We start from the raw sequence: 19,073 nt of genomic DNA on the forward strand, positions 1-19,073 counted from the left end.
ATGAGGACCATCGAGCCGGCCACAGAGCGAACTCCCTACCCTCCACCAGCCGCTTAGTCTGTGGTTGACATCACATGTGCAGAGATACTCCAGGCAAACTCTCCCGTTGTTGTCGCTGGAGATCTGATCCTAAAGCCTTATCGGGAATTCTCCACTGCAGGGTGATGAACACTGAAATTCCTTCCCTTAATCCCTTCAGCTTAAGGCCTGGATTCGCGGTTTTCGAATCTGGCCACATAGTAGAATTGCCTGGGTAACTTTTAAAACATAAAGGTCTCTGTTCCTGGTTTCTGGTTTACCTGGTCTTTGGGGGAATTTAACGAGCCACTCAGGCTGAGAAACACTGACCTAAACCAAAAGTGGGTGCTCTAGGGGCTGCTTCCTTTTCCCCCCTTTTCCTTCCTGTTCCCTTTTCTCTGAAATAGAGAGCGATTTCACCCTCTCCCGAGTAGGCGGAGTCCCAGATCCAGTTGTACATCAGTGACCACACAGCCCCTGGGTGAGGACGGTGCTTCTCACACTTTAAAGTTCATATGGGTCACCCGTCCTGTTAAAGTGCAAGATTCTGTGCTTCCAACACTGTCCTTGCTAACGCTGCCGGACCATGCTTTCAGAAACGAGGCATTCAAGTGCATCCCATGGAATAAAGAATTGTAATGTCATCTTTCTTCACAGCCACAGCCCCGCCACACCACACCATGACCCAGTTACGCCCGCGGTCCCGGATGTGCCGGAGTGAGTCTACTCAGGGATGCGGCTGGAGAAGGTCTGTGCATTCGGTAACCTTTCTGAAGGCTGTGGAGGGTCACGGCTGGAGTTCACATGCACCGAACACTGCATTTTCTACCCCACTGGATCCACCCGCCAGCATTTCCCATCATCTTCTTGCCCCACCTCCCCCAACTGCAGACACATACTCCTGAGTTATGAGCAAGGTCTTCCCTGGTCTTGGCCAAAACAGATCCATCCATGTTCAACTCTGCTTTGAGGTCCACCTTTCCAACCCGTGAGCTCTCCTGACACTCTTCCTAAGAGAAAGTCTGGTCAAGGGTATATTCTTTATCTTGCTGCATATAAAGCAGAGGAGTTCTTGTGGAAAGAGAGCCGGAGGGCAGAATGTGTGGGTGCACTGGGCATCCCCCAACCCCAGGGGCTCTGAGTTAACTCTGCAGAGCCCTCTAGAGGTGGGGACGCTTAATACCTACCCTGGATGGTGCCAAGCTCTGGTCTGAATACTTCCTACCAGGACCACATTATAACTTCCGTGAATGGCACATCCGTTGCCTTCATGAGTCCCTTCCTCCGTGAAAATAATAATAGTAACAAAAACTGGAAAATTATATTTTGTGAGTGTATTGGTATAAAGGTGGTATCACATATTAAAAATACTCTCTCCCACCAAGAAAGGTCATTTTTTCCCTTTTGGTTTTGCAGAAAATTAGAACATTTTCCTGGGCTCCTAAAATTTAGTATTGCAACCTCCCCCCATATGCCTACAATGCCTAATGGAAAAGTGGGTCTGGCTTCAGACACATGCATCTATTTAATACTTAAACAACCCAATTTACAGATGAGGGAGCAGAGCAGAGAGAGAGAGCGTGCGACCTAAGTCAAGCAGTAAGTAGTGGGGCTGGTTTCAAACCCAGACTCTCTGGTCCCACGCCACAGTCATCACCACTCTATGATGCCAGCTCTGTCCTTCGAGTGTTTGGACGGATCTTTGGGTGCTCACTCCTGCTACAGCAGATGCTCCCAATACTTGGCATATTAATAACAATAAGTGTAATAAGTGGGGGCAGCTGTTTATCGAGCACCTGCCATGAGCCCGACATGATCCTGCCCCTATGACCATCATTCTGTCTTTAAATTCTCACAACTGCCCAATCAGACGTACATATCACATCACTATCCCTACGTCAAGATGAGGAAACAGAGGTCCGGAGAGGCTAAGGAAAGTTATTCAAGGACACACAGTCAACAACACATCCAAAATTTAAGCCCGTCACCTCGGATCTCTTTGCTAAACAACAGTGTACTGTATCAGGACAGAATTGTTATTTCATAAAGTCCTCATCATTTTATTGCTATCATCTAACTTCTGCATGGGGCCTGTCAGACACAGCTGTGTGTGCTTTCCATGAATTAACTCCCACCCATCTATGAGCAAAGCCTTGTTATTATGCCCACATGATAGACAAGGAAAATGAAGCACGACATTGAAGGAACTTGCTGTCTTCCATGAGGCTCTCCAGCCGCAGACCCTCTGAGGAAGATTCACGTACAAGTGATTTGTTAAGGAACTGCCTTTCAGCCTAGCAGAACAGAGCAGGGAAAGTGGGACCAGGAAGAAGAGGAAGACAAGCAAAGTGTAAGAAATCAGGCAGTCTGCAGAGAGGAGCATCGGCCTGATCTTGCACCTATACTCTGCCTGTAAGTGATCTCGGTTTTGCCAACCCAAGACAAAGGAGACGAGCCTTCTACACTCCTGTGTTCCCCAGTCATTAGTTAAGTATCATCCTAGGGGATCCACGGTGAAGGGAGTCAAGGGCATGAGAGCCGAGCACCAGGATTCTCCCTACACTTAGCCAAGATGCAGCTCTTGAGTATGAAGCTGGGGTCTGAACCCAGCCAGGTTCTGTGGATGCTCTAGCATCCACTATTGTAACCACTATTAAATTTCTCTTTAATGAATCGAGGAAGATAAAAAAGAAGGACTCATACTGACAACTCTATATCATGGGCTACCCTGCCTCAGTGCCCTACACAGCAGCGTCTGCTTAGCCCGTTATTCTAAGCTCATTAAATTAAAAAAAAAATGTTGAATTAATTGAATCCTACAAAACTAAAGAGCTATGAAGGGGAAAAAAGACTCTTAATTTATTTATGCAGATTATATGTTTCTGCATCTGCTAGTGTAGAGCCAGCAGACGTAAGCGTTTATTCAAATAGGCCCACATTTTAGAGTTGTTACAATACCTGCAACTTACAAGATGAGCATAATTATCCTATTTTTACAAACTCTAATATGATTTCAATTGATGTCAGTAAGTTTTGATTGAATTTGCTGCTGATTAGAGTTGATCATCTCTTTGAACAACAAGAAATTATGTCTCATTCAGTTCGTTAGCAAGACTAGTGTTCAGCTTATGAGCCATAGCACCAATGGTAATTATCAAGGATAATTGATTTCTAATGTGAACATATTAATTATGTAGATATAGGGAAATTAAAATATTTTACCCTGCCAATTATTATTATGAAAAATAAACAAGCTGTAGACTGTGGACAAGAAAGTTTAGTTTACTCTGCCAACTTACCTTTCTTCTTCCCCAGGAAACCATACATGTCGATAATGTGGCGATGGCATAGACATACCACAGAGAGAGGCTCCAGCCAACTCCAAGGAAATCTGAATGTGACCCTTGCAGAGTAAAAGGAGGAAGAAGATGGACATGGAAAGAGAAAATTAAGTCCTCTGTATCATCTGGAAACTGGAAAGATTGTACTTCGTGGAGATAGCACATGGGAGAACTCATTCAATCGTGCATTCGGGCAACAAATATTTACTGAGCACCTACTATGTGTTGGGCCCTGGGGTTAAAGTAGTGACGTATGGCTGCCCTGATGAGCCTACAGCTGAAAGGGGAAGTTTGGCATCACCCATGAAAATACCTAAATACCTCCATAGATCTAAGTATTATAAACAAAAAGTACAAGCTAGTATGAGGAGGGCTAACAGTAGGAGCTTGTTTAGATTGGAGGTGGGGTCATGGGAGGCTTCTCTGTGCAAAGGGTCCTTTAACCAGAGGCTCGTTGAGCTAGAGAGGTGGAGAGGAGAGAGGGCAGAAGTGTGAGTGACAGTGGAAAGAGTTGGGTGCATTGGAGAAAATAGGAAAGAGTCTGAAATGCGAGCCCCCTGGTGATGTCGTAAGGTAGTCAAGGCTAGGCTATGCAGAACAGCACCATCCAATAGAATTTTCTGGGATAAGAGCAATGTTCTATGTTTGCACTGCCCAAAACAAATGTGGCTATTTGCCAGAAATGAGGTCAGTGCGACTAAGAAACTCCATTTGAAATTTTAATTTTAATTAAATTCAGTAGTGACATGTGACTGGAAGACACCATATTAGATTAGGCCCTGATAAGGATTGCAAATTTTAAGACTTGTAAGAAGTACTGAAGATTTTGTAAATTCGAGAGCGCCACAGTTCCATATATATTTTTAAAGATTACTCAGTCCTTAGAGCCAGGAGACTCATTCACAAGGCCACTCACTCTGGGAAAATAGAAATGAGATTTGTCAGATGCCTCTGTCAGCCAAGAGTATCATGTAATATTGTGCGCTTGTTGATTCAACCTGTTCTCCCAATTCTGTCCGTGGTGCTTGTAAGGAGTGAAGATGTCTTAAGTGTGACTATAGTGATCCCAAGTGTAGTGATTGATTCCCAAGTCTGACACAGGCTGAACAAAGCAGAATATTTTTGTGGTATTTTTAACCTTGACCCTTCACACCAAAGACAGGAGACAAGAAGGTCTTACACGTTACGCATTAATGCCTCATTCTGGAGAATGCAACCCAGGGTTGCGTTTTTGAGCCAACAACTGCAATGGCACGTGAAGAACAGAGAAGACACTTGACTTTCCATGCAGATGTGGCCCGACACACCAAGCTTGATCTGAATCAGGAGAATTAAAAATGCCCTAGTAGAATGGTTCAGATGACCCAGAATTGAGTCCTCCTGAATTCAAATCTGGCCAGTGTTCGTGGGATCCAGTGACAGGGAACCGAGCCCAAGAGACAAGGCTACCCTTCGGGGCCACAATTTTAGCACTGCAGTTAGGAGAAACAAGTAAGGTCAAGCAGTGACCCAAGGCCCCCCTCCTGTTGAAGAACCACTTCTTCCAGTCCTTCCCCGGTTCATAGCTAATAAGCCATCATACTTATGTGACACGTATAATGTGTTGGGCACCGTTCTAAGCAGTGGGGGTGATAATAGCGTGGACATTGTGACAAAGTGAGAACTAGTGAATGTTTTACGTACACACATGCATACATACAGATAAAGATATATACAGAGATACATACTCAGACAAAATCTTTAGTGCTTACCTGTATTATATATACATCTTTTCACCTCATATATTTTATACACATTTATATTTAGTTTTAATGATATCTGTATTATTGTCTCCACCCTTGTCCCCAATCATCTTCATTATCCTCAATAATAATAACATTATGAAAACAAATGATCTGTTTACATATACACACAGTGTGTAGGTAGTACTTACATGTATGAAATGTATGTATATAATATATATATAATGTAAAAATGAATGTGTGTGTGTGTGTGTATATATATATATATGTATATATATATATATATATGTGTATATATATATATATATATATATATCACAATATCCACATTATTATTATCATATCCATTTTCAAATAAGTAACAGATGGGGCATAATGGGTTAAACAGCTTGTCCAGGGTCATGCAGCTACACGGTATCACTAGGATCTGTGCTCATCTCCCCATATGGTCTCTCCTACAACTGAGGCAAAAGTTGGTGCATGAACTTAGCACACTAGACACAGTACTTAGTCTGAGGGTAGACCACTAACCCAGACTGGTCTCATCACGGACCTTACCCATGACCACTCAAGTGTCCAGATTGTGTGGACATCACCCACGTTTTGGCCAATCAGGGTATTTCCTGAGAGTTTCTGTCTCTCTGGAAGCCAGCCTGAGAAGATGAAAGCAAAAAGCTGTGGATGCTATGAGGCCAGTCTTGTATAGAAAACAGTGGGAGAGAAGGATGCTCAAAAGCAGAGAGAAGGAAAATCAAGTGGGAGAAAGAGTACATCATGGTGGGGTCAAAGCCATCTGTCTACCATCTGTCTAGTTCCTGGAGTGCCCAGAATTGCCCTTTCTTCCAAGCCCAGGTTTCTGCCCTTTTTCTAACTCTGAGAACAACTTCAGAATCACAAGCTGGTTCTGATCAGGCTCATGTCCCTTGGAACGCTAGTACGGAAAGTGACTCACGAGAAGAGATTTGCACAGATTTCCACTACCACTCGGCAGGCCCAGGGCGAGATGCAGAGTGCCGAAAGTAATATTAATTAAGTCTAAATGTTTTTGTCCCCTGAGGGACTTCAAATACAGTGATTAAAGTTCTCAGAAATCATTCACTCAACAGCTTCAGAACATTTGGATATAATCTGAACTCAGTGAGTTTCTGCCTTCAGCATTTAATTTGAGCGATTGCCCTCAACAGCGCCCAGCAAAGGTGGAAACCATGCCTCCATATGCTTTTCATTAGTGGTCCATCAGCCTGCATTTTTAGTGCACTCATTGTCCTCTGAACCTTTGTTCAGTAGGTACCTACTCAATTTTAATCACTGATAATGACATTTCTATAATTAAGAGGACAGAAATCATCTGGAATAACAAAGGTCAAGATCAGCTATGGAGGTAGGGAATAGAGTGCTGAGAAAGATACATTGATTTTTTGCATTTGGCCAAAGTATGGCTTTTCTCCGAAGGTTGTCTTCCTTCTAACTAAATTACGTTTTAATGTCATTTTAATCAGTCATTCCACATCTTTATACTGAACACCTGCTATATGTGAGCCGCTGTGCCCAGGGTTGGGAGTATGAAAATGAAAGAGGCAACATCACACATCACTGTCTTCAAGGTGATCCATTTAGCAGTGGATTTGAGCACAGCACAAAACACTGTTGACAGCTTGCTCAGCATCTATAGCCCCCTCCTCCTTCTTAAAAGACTCCTGTTATTGTTCAGTTATTCATGAGCCCCAGAACAAGATGGCCGCATCTCTAGCATGAGGACTGGGCATGCTGGTTCTAAAGGAACCCCGTAAGCCTTGCCAGTGAGTTGATTAGTGCAGGAACCCAGGCCTGAGCCCTTCAGCACCCGGTCTTCCCAATTACCAAGACTGGTTCAGAAGCAGACACATGACCTCAGAGAAGTCAATGAAGTAAAGAGGGAAAGTTTGCCGTCTCTCTCTGGCCATTGGATGTAGTGAAACCATGACGGTGATGATTTGCTCAACCTGAAGATGAAGCCAGCAGCCAGAGGACAACAGAACCAAAATAATTACAGATAAACTGAGCAGAAGCCTCCAGATTAGGTCCACTGTGAAGTCCAATCAGCCTTTGCCTTCCCAGCAGCGAGGTTCTAGGTATTTCCTCATGATTTCAACCATTTTGACTTCGTCTCATTCTAATGAATAGAGACAAATGAACAGAAACCTGGGATGCAATGCTGAATATTTGAAGAGTACAAAAGGAAAACTGAGGAGGGGGTGGCAGGATATCCCAGTGGAGAAAGTGGCTGCATGGGCAGGTCAAGGAAGAGACACCCAGGTGGAGCCTTAGAAGATGGATAAGAACCAAATGGATTAGGGTAGGGGCTAGGGAAGGACAGCATGTCAGATTGAGGGAACAGCCAGAAAGAAAAACAGGAGAAAAATGCATGAGGTTCAACATTCCTAACGTAGTGTAGCAAGTCTAAGGTGAGGCTGAAGCCAGATCATGAAAGATTTGGACACCATGAAAAGGAACTTGGACTTAACCCTGAGTGAGGGAGACCCACCGACACAAGTGAGGCAGGCCTGTCGTATTCAGGCTTATACTTCAGACAGGTGTCTCTGGTGCCCATGGAGAAGATGAACTGACACGAGATGGGTCCTTTGTGGCCCATACGGTCTGTGTAGCAACTGCTCAGCTCTATCCTTGTAGTACAAAAGCAGCCAGGGATTGTAACTAAATTAATGGGTGTGGCCATGTTTCCATAAAACTTTATTTATAAAAATAGTCTGTGGGCTGACTGATTCTTACACCTCTTAATCTCATAAAAAGCACAAATCAAGAAGAATTAGCCCCCTGCTCATACCAGTCCCGTGACCCTCTCATCACACTTGATGAAACTGAGTCTTTCCCTCCCCTCACAGCTCTGAGCAGCCCTGTTTCCCTTACTGACCTCACCTCTTGCCACTTCAGCCCTTACTGACTTTGCTTCAGCCACACTGGCCTTCTGTTGCTTCTTGGGTATTCCTGGCTTACTTCCACCTTGGGACCTCAGCACTGGCTACTCCTCCTGTGTGGAATGCTCTTCCTCCAGGAATTGGTATGGCTCACTCCTTCATATTATCTCTGGTTCTGCTCAAATGCCACTCCCCAGAGACACTTTTCTGCTCACTCTCTTCAAAATAGCTCACACACCTCTTCTAGCAATCTCTGTCTTCTAACCCTGATATTTTTTTTTTCTTCACAGCACTTATTACTGCTTGACGTTATATTATTTATTTGTTTGTTTACTGGCTTCTTATCTGTTTCTCTCACTGAAATGTAGCTTCATTAGAACAAGTAATTTTGTCTGGCTCACTGTTATATCCCCAGCATCTAGAATATTGCTTAGCATGTCACAGACAAAGAATAAGTATTTATTAAATGGATGAATGAATAAATTTCTGTCCCCTGTCACCAGAACAAGCCTTATTATGAGGGCTTTATCGGGAGAGACCAAAGCCTAATTTGAAGCTGTGACCCTCATTTGATATACAAAGATGTTCACGTTTCCCATTTAGTGATCTCAGCTCTGCTCATGGGCTCTTAATACCCTATGATAATTCCTGTGTAATCATCCTGGAAAAAATCTGCAATACTCTTACATCAGGAAGTATCATTTGCAATATCCAGAAATACCAAGCATCCAAAATCACCAAATAAGTCTGTAAATACTTTAAGGTCAAAGGGAATTCAGGATCTTAGTATGATAGGGACATGACACAGAGGGACAGAGGCAAGGATGTCGGTCAGGTGGGTGGAGTACAGATTTAAAAGACAAGTATAGATTGGCCTAATGAGGTTTAAGAATCCCAACATCACCACCAACTGCTTGAGATGAAGGAAGTTGCTCTGAGATCATCCAGCCCTATTGCAACTTTCTGTGTGGTCCCTGGACCGGCAGGATTGGATCACCTGGGAGCCTGTTAGCATCCCACAATCTCAGGTCTCAAGTGCCAGACCTCCTGGATCAGATTCTGCCTGTCAGCAAATCCCCAGGCAATTCATGTGCACGTTCTGAGGTGCCACTTTAGCCGCCTCGCCTGGCTGCTCAACATCCAAGGTCTCTGTTTGGTCTACCAAGGTTTGTCTTGCTCAGAATTACTATAAACTGATTTTTCCCCCACATTTAAAAGGCAAGAACATCACAAAGAAATCTGATCCCTAACTTTTTTTGGAAAAATCTAGAAGCTGTCAGCCCTAGGTGTGTGCATCCCACATGGTGCCCATTGGTGGGGGGTAAGCAGTGACTCCCCTTTACCAAGCCTACACCCGCCTGCTGCAATCATCAGAGACACTTGTCCAGACACGACAGCCTTCTCCGTTTCCAACCCCTCATCTAGTCCAACAATCTCATTTCACAGAAAGGGAGAACGTGTTCAGAAGGGCTAAGCATTTGGGCTAAAGATTCATAACTAGTCTGATACTCATTCACTAATATTATCCTACCTGAAAAACAGGTAACTTCATGGCTACCTTGAAGATGAGAGAATTAAAGTACGTTAAAGACATTTGCTGGCTCTCTTAAAGAAATAAACAACAAGAATACTCTGATTCTCCAAGGCTGGCAGGGAAGAGAGAGAGTCTCCCGATGGAGGAGAGGCTGGAGGGACGACTGAGCAACTGTACATGCAAGCAAGGACTGGCCCTGAGAAATGGCCTTTCCCTTGGAGATTCACCCAAGACCACTTCACCAGTCCTTAAGAAAAGAAATCTTGGGAGGTTGAGAGATCTCCTCGACAAATGGAATTTACCTTTCCGCTGACAAGGAGGGGAAATTATGATGTGACACAGAAGTAAATTGGTGGACCCAGAACATCAGTGATCGACTGAGGCTCGTGCAAGTGCCAGAGATAAAAGACAGGGATGGAATTCTAAATTCCAGATTAAGCTGTTGCGCCCCAGAACCACAGGCTATTTTATACTCCTGAGTTTACCAAGCTTCCAATTCTCCAATTTCTCACTCTGGAAACTAATGATAACAGTAATAAAGATAGTAACAAAGAACAGTAAGAAAAATATACCATCGGAGTAACAAAACAGGTTGCTCTGATGGGTATTGTGATCGGAATTTATCACAGACATTATCTTCTCCGAATGTCACAAGAAGTGTGATCACTCTCTCATCTCACAGATTGAAAAATAACCTCTCCAGGCCCGGAGAGTCAATTGGTGCTCAAAGTAATACTCCAATCCACATCACGGGACTCACTTAAAGCACATATTTCCTCAAGCATATAAAAGTAAATTAGCTGAGGGGTGCCTGGGTGGCTCAGTCAGTTAAGCGTCCGACTTCAGCTCAGGTCATGATCTCACAGTTTGTGGAGTTTGAGCCCTGAGTTGGGGTCTGTGCTGACAGCTCAGAGCCTGGAGCCTGCTTTGGATTCTGTGTCTCCCTCTCTCTCTGCTACTCCCCACTGTGCTCTCTCTCTCTCTCCCCAAAACAAATAAATGAACATTTTTTTTAAATGTTCAATATCCTTAAAAAATAGCTGAAAAAGAGACCATGTTGTCATGTAGGTAACCCGATGAGAATCAATAGAAAGACCATGAGCAATGGCCATATTTGAAGAGAATACAGCTCAACAATTAGGAGTCCACACTTAAGAGTGAAAAGATCAAAATGCAACCAGCCAACAAGCTGTGTGAACTTTCAGATGTTACTTAACCTCTCTGAGCTTCAGTTTCTTCATGGACTTTATAGGGTTAACAACAGCCCTTACCCCATTCAAAGAGTCAAACAAAATAATGTGTATAAAAATGCTTAGTCCACTGCCTAGCACATAGAGGAAATAGTCAATAATTGAGAGCAATTATTTTTACATCAGTTTGGAAAGAAAAATCTCTAAATACAGCACCTAGAAAGACCTTAGAGGTTTATAAACCAAAAATTTAGGTACAGAGAAGAAATGGAGAGAGAGAAATCTTATTCCTCTAATCTAGCAAAAAGAGACTCCAGGGAAGCAGAAATTGTGATGTATAAACAGCTTTGAGATTACAATATAAATTAATCAAGGGAATTATTCTTCCTTTCAGAGGATTTAGAGTAAGGAGCAATGGCCTGAAGCCACAGAAAGGGAAATTTGGGTTAGATACAGCAATACAAGAATGTTCTCAGCAGGGAAAGTAATTAGGAAATGAAATAGACTCCCAGGGGTTAGGACGGTGGAATCTGCCTTGGCAGTAATCAAGGAGAAATGAGGGAAAAGAGAACAAGCAGGCAAGAATTGCAAATATCCATCGATTGGGAGGAGAAGGGAGAGTTTCTACTCCTTTTAAGGAACCCATCAGAAGGTCAGTCAGCAGTCATTGATGACAGCCTATGTTCCTGGTGCCCCATGAGATCTTGAGGGGGATGCAGAAGGGCAACAGGAAGGATGCTGACTCCAGGAAGCTTGCCATCTAGTAGAGAGAGCAGATTCTAACCTGGTGGACCACTTTTCCCCTTAGGTAGCACTCAACTCTTTCTACACTGTTGTAGAACAAAAGGCAGGAGTTAGATTTAGCAACCGAGGTTATTGGTTTTACGTAGACAATTAGAAAGTCCTTTTTTTCCCTATAGGTCATAATGACATTACAGCGTGAGATGTTACAATCAGACCTTATTTTGGTGGGGATAGAATAGTGAGATAATGCAGTGAGTCTCGTAAGTACAAGAGAAAAATAGGAAAAGTCACGAGACAAAGTTGACATTGATACCTACTTCTGTGGTAAAGAAACTTGGCTGAGAGGAAAATCAAGGTAGTCTAGAGTAGGCAAAGATGTCCCTTGGGATAAGCTGAGATTAAAGTTAGGTCTTGAACTGAATCAAGATGTATGAAGACAGTAGACAGCCATCATTCACTATCTATTGCTGTGATATTGCTGCTTAACAAAAATCAACCCCAAACCCAGTGGATTAAAGCAACAACCATGTATTAATTCTCACAATTCTGTGGGACATCTGGGTGGTTCTGTTGACCTGGACCAGACTCGGCCGACCTCCCCTAGGTTTGCTCACGGTCTGAGATCATTTGGTGTGTAGGCAGCAGCCTGGCTGGTTGAGAATGGCTTCACAGACATGTTCACCCACGGGCATCTTGGCCTGTTCTTACGACATTGCTCTGAAAAAGCACAGAAGCACCAACACCTCATAAAGCCTGGGCTCAGAACTCAGAACTCCTCCTGACCATCTTGACGCCCTCTTGCTGAAGGAGGAAGATTCTGGTGACGTTCACTCCTGGCTCTTCTTCGGCTCCACCCAGATCCTGAGAAGCAGGGGAAGATTTTGACTGACCTAATAGCTAAGCTGCAAAAGGAAAAGGGAGGAAAGACTGAAAATCTCTGGTGATCCCATTGAAAAAGCATTTTACGGGGAGTTTAGAGAGAAGCAGGGTTTGGAGGTGGCGTATGCTAACAAAGCCTATATGGCAAAGATGGAAAAAAATAGCTTTTAAAATGCTTAACTGGAAATGAGACTGAGATCTTATTTAAAATCTTGTAGAAGCTTTGGTAGAGGTTGAATTTCTCTGCGCTTATCCTCGGTTTGGTATTGGCATTGCTTTGAGCGTGCCTCGGCTGAGCTTGGCAGCAGTTTGGTGAAGGGAAAGACAGGGGGACCCACCGGGAGCAGGTGCATCAACTTCAAGCTACAATAAACATCTCACATACACCCTGGTTCAGGACGGACTGTGTGGCACTTAACCAAGGGGATAAATCAATCCCAACTTTAAATGAAGACTGGGAATGAAATGGCCTTTTCTAGAAAGAGATGGCCGATTCACCCAACCACACATAAATTTTGCCTTCATTTGAATTGGAAGAAATCTTGCAGCTCCTTCTTCTTGATTAAGAATGTCATAAATCCCAGGGATCAGAGGGAGAACCAAACTCTGTGGCTGGAGGAGTCTAACACATTCCAGAATGACATTGACCCCACTCATAAAAGTCTGCTCATGTTTTGTACTAAGACCTCAGAAAGTTAGTGCAGAAAATCAGAACTTGCTAACTCAAAAATATTTCCAAATCATGTCCGAAAATAAAGCCTTATCCGAAGACTGTTTTCTATGCCTTCAGTATCCGTAAGCAGGAATTCATAGAGACTCGAGGCACTATTTATTTGCTTTCTGACCACATGAGGAAAATGCTAGCCCAGGGGCCTGTTAGCCACAGCAACACCTGACGAGCAAGTTCATAAATTAGCAGTGGTTCCGATCCTAACACAAAACCCTTGAAGATCTCTTATCAAGGAGGGAAAGAATGGATCAAGGACATGGGGTCGCCTCGGAGGAGCGCCCTTTTTGCACGGCTGCCAGTGTCAGCAAGAAAGCAGAGCCTGTTACGTGGGGTCAGGAACTTGGGAAGCTAGAGGGCTTCTTAAGTCTTGAAACCTGAGAGCTGTCAGGTCATGTCAAACCCTTGCTTAAAATCCCTCCATGCTGCCTATGTCTTTAGAGAAAGGGTCTGTTCCTATGGATCAAAAAGGCTGCCCAAACTCAGGGTCTCCCTCATTCCCCCAGGGGCACCTCCCTTCAGCTACCCACCCACTGCTCTCTCACAAACCTGAAATCTTAATGGGCAGTAAGGTCTGGTGAATACAGCGGTCCCATACAATACTCGTGGTTCTAAGCACTCTGCAGAACCTCTCCAGCTTAGGTGTCTTTGCACGTTCTGCTTCTACTGCTTGCAAAGCTCTTTCTGCTGCTTTAGATGAGGAAACCCCCTCATTCAAAAGCCATCCCCTCTGAAACCTTGCCACCCCAGGCGGGCATATGCTCCTGCCATCCCCACCTCCTTGGAGCTCTGTGCACTCTTTGTCCATAACACTTCCTTCCTTGTCCTGTTAAGCAGGAAGGAATTTTCCAGACATCCACCAGGGAGCGCTGATATAAAGATAATGAGAACTGTATAAATTGATGGGACTATTTATGTTAGTCCCACAGACTCAGCGGTTATCAAGTACATACCATTGACCAGGCATCCCCGATAGATAATCTGCAGCTCATTAGAGGGAATACCAGTTTTATTCATTCATCCACTCATTCATTCATTCATTCATTCATCAATACATATTTGTTGAGTATCGTCTATCGGCCACTATATCAATTATCTGTTCTTATTTAATAAATCACTTCAAAACTTAGTGAATTAAAATTAAAAATTGAGAGGTTTCGATATCCACAACCATTTAATTGACCACCGTTCTACAATTTTGGCAGGTCTGGGCTGGAACCGCCGTATCTGTGGTGTTGGCTGGGACAGCGCAGCCGGGCTTGTAGGATACCAGATGACTTCACATCAACATCTGGATCCTCTGCTCAGACGCTCAGAAGGCCTGCAGTCTGGCTGGCTCTCTCTCTCACTTCATACCGAATCTCTAATCCTCCAGCCTCTGTCTTTCCCTGTGGTCTCACTAGAAAGATATCTTGAACATGGTGTCTCAGAGTTCCAAGAGCGGAAAGACAGAAACTATAAGGTCTCTTAAGTCCTAGACTCTAAAACGTGCATGATGTTATTCCTGCCACATTCCATTGGCCGAAACAAGTCACACAGTCAGCCCACATTCAAGGAGTGGAGAAATAGACGCCATGTCTTGATGTGAGGTGCAAAAGGGCGGGATGCAGGGGAGCACAGCTCATGGAGGGGGGCGGGGGCTAGGACATCCAGGCAGTGTCCAGGGTGGACACTGGGAACACACTGGTGAATAAGACACAGAGGTTGTCCTCAAAGAGCTCAAGTGAGGGTGTCAATAAATGGCTTAGGAGATAATTGCTAACTGCTCACTTAGGTGCCACAAACATCCACTGGGCGGGACATTTTTCACCCTTTGCAGTCAAGGTGTCCAGATCACGTTTGTAAAAGAATACTGTGATTCTGTGTTGGTAGTGGGGAAAACATATTTGCTCTGTTTTCCCAGAATATTGGCAGACTCCTCAGAACTGTTAAGACCCAGATTCTCCATTCAGACTTCTTTCTCCATAGGTTTGCCACACATAGGTCTTGCCACACAAAGTGTTTGCATTCAGTTTTTTATTATCAGGCATCGGGTGAAGACACCCCAGGAGAAACTGTTGCTGCTTGTCCTGTCTGGATGCTATGACACTTGGCTATCTTTGTCCACCCTCAGGAATTGATATTTTCACGTGCACACCCCACCATCTCTCCACCCAACTCAGATTGGACCGCTATATCCTACCCATTATCTCTCTCAAAAGCCTTTACAACAGATCTTTCCCATGAACCAGCAACTTTTAAACTTTCGAGAACCTGATCGAAGTTCTGCATTCTCTCTCTGGATAAATGCATATTAGCATAAGCATGCGTTTTGATTACAAAATCAAGGGGTCCACAGACCTCTAAAGCCCAGGTGAAGAACCATGGTACTGATGTCGCTTTTTTAATCTCTGTTTCTCCATTGCTTTATGCAATGCCTGATACATAAATGAATGAATGAATGAATGAATGAATCACTCAATCAATTCACCAATATTGTGGACAATGCTTAATATCTCATTTTTCTTGCTTAGAGCAGAGTGAGGGCCATTTTCCCTGAAATGTAGACTGTCCTCTCAATGGTTAATCAAGAACAAGGATGGGAGGATTCCAGAAGTATTCACAGTCAAATCCTTCAAGCCTGTGGTGAGAGCCAGGGAGTCTGAGCATTTAGAAGAGGCTTTCTCTTTACAGTAATTCACCAATCCCTGTCTCAGGCCGGATCACCCCCTAAGCCTGTGTCAAGGATGGAAGCTTAGCTCTTGGTCACATGATCGCACTTCCTCTGCCTCCGTGTTTCAGGCCCACAGATCTCTGTTGGGTTTGGTGTAGGAGGAGAATATAAAAGCTGCCAGAAGAAAGACAAAACTGTCAATCACTCTCAAATTCTTTCCCGGTACAAGGGGAAGCAGGGGGAGCCTCTGAGCCCTTTTGTACATAAAATAACTGATAGCTCGAACGCAACAGGCTGGATTCAGGAATGTTACCCTAGTGTGGCCAGACCTAATAATTTCATCTAAGGATAACTTTTCTCTTATCTTCCCTCCATCTCCCTGTTCTCCAAGGAACAGAGAAGGCTTTGTGGACTTGATTTCCATAATCTTCAGAAAACCCTGGGGGGCAGCCTTGGGGGAAGATGCTGAATCTTTTTGTGCCTGCAGAGAATGTGTTCAGGGGGAGGGAGAGGTTTGCCAAGGTCACAGGATGCACATCTTCAAAAGCTGGGAGCCAGGCTCTAAGCCTACACCAAAACTGTCCAAACTGCTTGCCACGGGGTTTTGTAGAGGGACTCGGGGACAAAGGTGGCATCAGGTGGGTACCTGGGTGAACGAACCCTTCATTAGCCAGTATACCGACCGGTTACCCAAGACACAATAACCTATAATCTAATAAAATCCTGTATCTAACAAAACTCATATAATAGCCTGTATCTAATAAAGGCCTACAATCATCATCATCATCATTTTCTATAACATGTGTTATTATAGTATATACAGTTATAGAACATATAACCTATAATAACAATAATAATAATAATAATAATTTATATATAATAAAATCCTAAATAACCTATATCTGATAAAACTTTGCCATTTAATCATAGTGTAAGACCAGGTCCCTGGCACCCTTTAAAATCAGATTAATGGTCCCAATCTCCTTTCATATTGACACGCTGGAGTCACCAATGCCAAGGGCAAGGAGAAGTTGAAGAGAAAGGGCACAGAAGACCCTCCTAGAGCTACTATATGTCAGGCATCTGTGAACTAGTTCAGTTGAAGAAAGGGTTAAGTACTGCTTCTTTAAAAGTTAGGACACCATTGCTCTTGACTGCCAGAAAGAGTCCAAATTTGGCTACAAACAATATTTGGCGAGAATCATAAAATCCTTAAATCACAGCACTGCTGGGGGGGGGGGGGGAGGGAGGGGATTGTCAAAGACCCATAAATCAGTCAGCAGGGAGGTTTGAGCAGCCCTTTCTTAGCTCAAGTCACCATTTGGGCATTACCATCATTTGTAAAGTTTGCTGATTCAAGTAGTGTGAAATCTCCTTACTTTAGTGTGCAGCCTGCATCGAGTGTCTTGTATTTTCTTCTCAGGTGTAACCTCGCTGCATAAGTAATCCTGGAAAAGTTGAATGTCTCCGAGTCTTACGTCCCACATTTGCCAAATGAAGATAATAATGTCGACTGACTAAATGCTCAAGGAATAGGAACAGGCCCTATTTCTCCAATTTGCATGCAGGAGGCTCACTCTTTTCAAAATTTGTTAAGGAAGTGAAACTGGTTTGTTCCATTCTCTATTTCTCTGGCTTAATGTGGAACTATGATTGCAGGATGTTCCTAATGTTTATAGAAAGAATGAATGCTCTCTAAGATTACATATAAATGATTTAAACACCATGAGGTGTTTTGGAATGTCTACCCTATGATTCAATTGTAGAGCATCAATAACCAAGAACTAGTTATATGATCAGTAGGCAAAATGTCACCAGAATGACAGAAGTTGCCAATTGAGTAATTTATCATGGAAATATGTCGAAAGATTCTAGAACTATGTGCAAAGGGACCATTCTGTTATTTGGATCCACATTTTTACTGGTAAATTTATGTCAATAAAGTAACATAAATTCATTCTCATTAGGCATAATGAGTTCATCCAACTCAACTAATCATGGGGAACATCTGTCAGAGTGACCTTCTAACATGCTCTTTTCAGTGATGTCACAGAGCTTGTTGATTTGTACCTCCTCAAGTGCACCAGGAGGTCAAGGTCAGGGGCTGGTCAGTGCACAATGTCTGTGAAGCCCACCTCTCTCTTGCTATTGTGGATTGGTAGAGCTATGTTACCCAAAGTATATTCTAAACAAGTCCAGTCCTTTGGGACATGAGGAGAAATAAAGAAAGGAAGAGAGTAAGGAGGGCAAGAAGGTAGGAAGGAAGGAAGGAAGGAAGGAAGGAAGGAAGGAAGGAAGGAAGGAATGGAGGGAGGGAGGAAGAAAGGAAGAGTTTTCATGATCCTTTATGTTTGGCAAACACAGAATTAAATTATCTTTATTGCAAGACTTCTCAGAGCCATTAAGACTTTCCAAGGGGAGGATCGGATATTCAATATTTTGTACTTTCTCTGGATGGCATATTCAGGGGAATACTGAAGAAAATACTCTAGCCCTGTGTTCCCTTTCCACAAAATATGACTCAGGTCAATGTTCTTGGCCCAGATTCCACTGAAGTCCTCGGCTATCCTCACAGTAGACTCTTTAGGCATCATGAGGAGAACACAGCACAGTGTGGATTTACTGCCAATCCTTGCTTCCTCAGTGCCCTTCAGAGCCAGCATGAAGAGTTCCTTCAGGACACTATAATAAGTCAGAACCAGCCTTGAGTTCATAGTTAGAGCCCCTAAGTGGAGAAAAAGCTGGAGTGAGACTATATAAGTACTATTTTTAGGCAGGGCTGAGGTTAAACTAGGGTGTCTTACTCACACATCAGTTTTCAAGTCTAAGGAGTAAAAAAATAGGAAAATCCAACAATTCCAAGCCCATTTATCCACTAAAGATGAGCAAGAAACAAGAACAAAAGGGATTCTGGAAGCAAAAGGAATGGGTCCAAGGCGTTAAGAAAAATGGACTGGGGGACATAGTGAGTGAAGGGGTCAGCCTGCTTCTAAAGCCCAGGGTGCAAGCTGACAAGAATGTCCTGAGAAGGCTCTAAACAAGGCAGACTATGGTTGAGGGACCCAGGCTCACGGGCTGGTGGCATCTGGAATTGCTCTTGTTGTCACAGTCTTGGAATCCAACAAGTCTGGGGGAAGTCTTTTGTCCCTGCAAGCTGACACCTGACCACCACTGGGTCTGCCTTAACTTCCAGTTGGGTTTCTGATAAGGGCTTCAGTTCCTCACTTCCTGCAGACCTCTCCTCACCATGACTTTGCTTCTATGACCCAGCCACCAGAAAGGGTCTTGTGTCAAGACAGAAAGCCATGTAGAACAAGAATTTTGCTACCC

Source organism: Panthera pardus, unplaced genomic scaffold, assembly GCF_024362965.1.
Source record: "Panthera pardus isolate Hobbes unplaced genomic scaffold, ASM2436296v1 HiC_scaffold_13, whole genome shotgun sequence".
Classification (NCBI taxonomy): domain Eukaryota; kingdom Metazoa; phylum Chordata; class Mammalia; order Carnivora; family Felidae; genus Panthera; species Panthera pardus.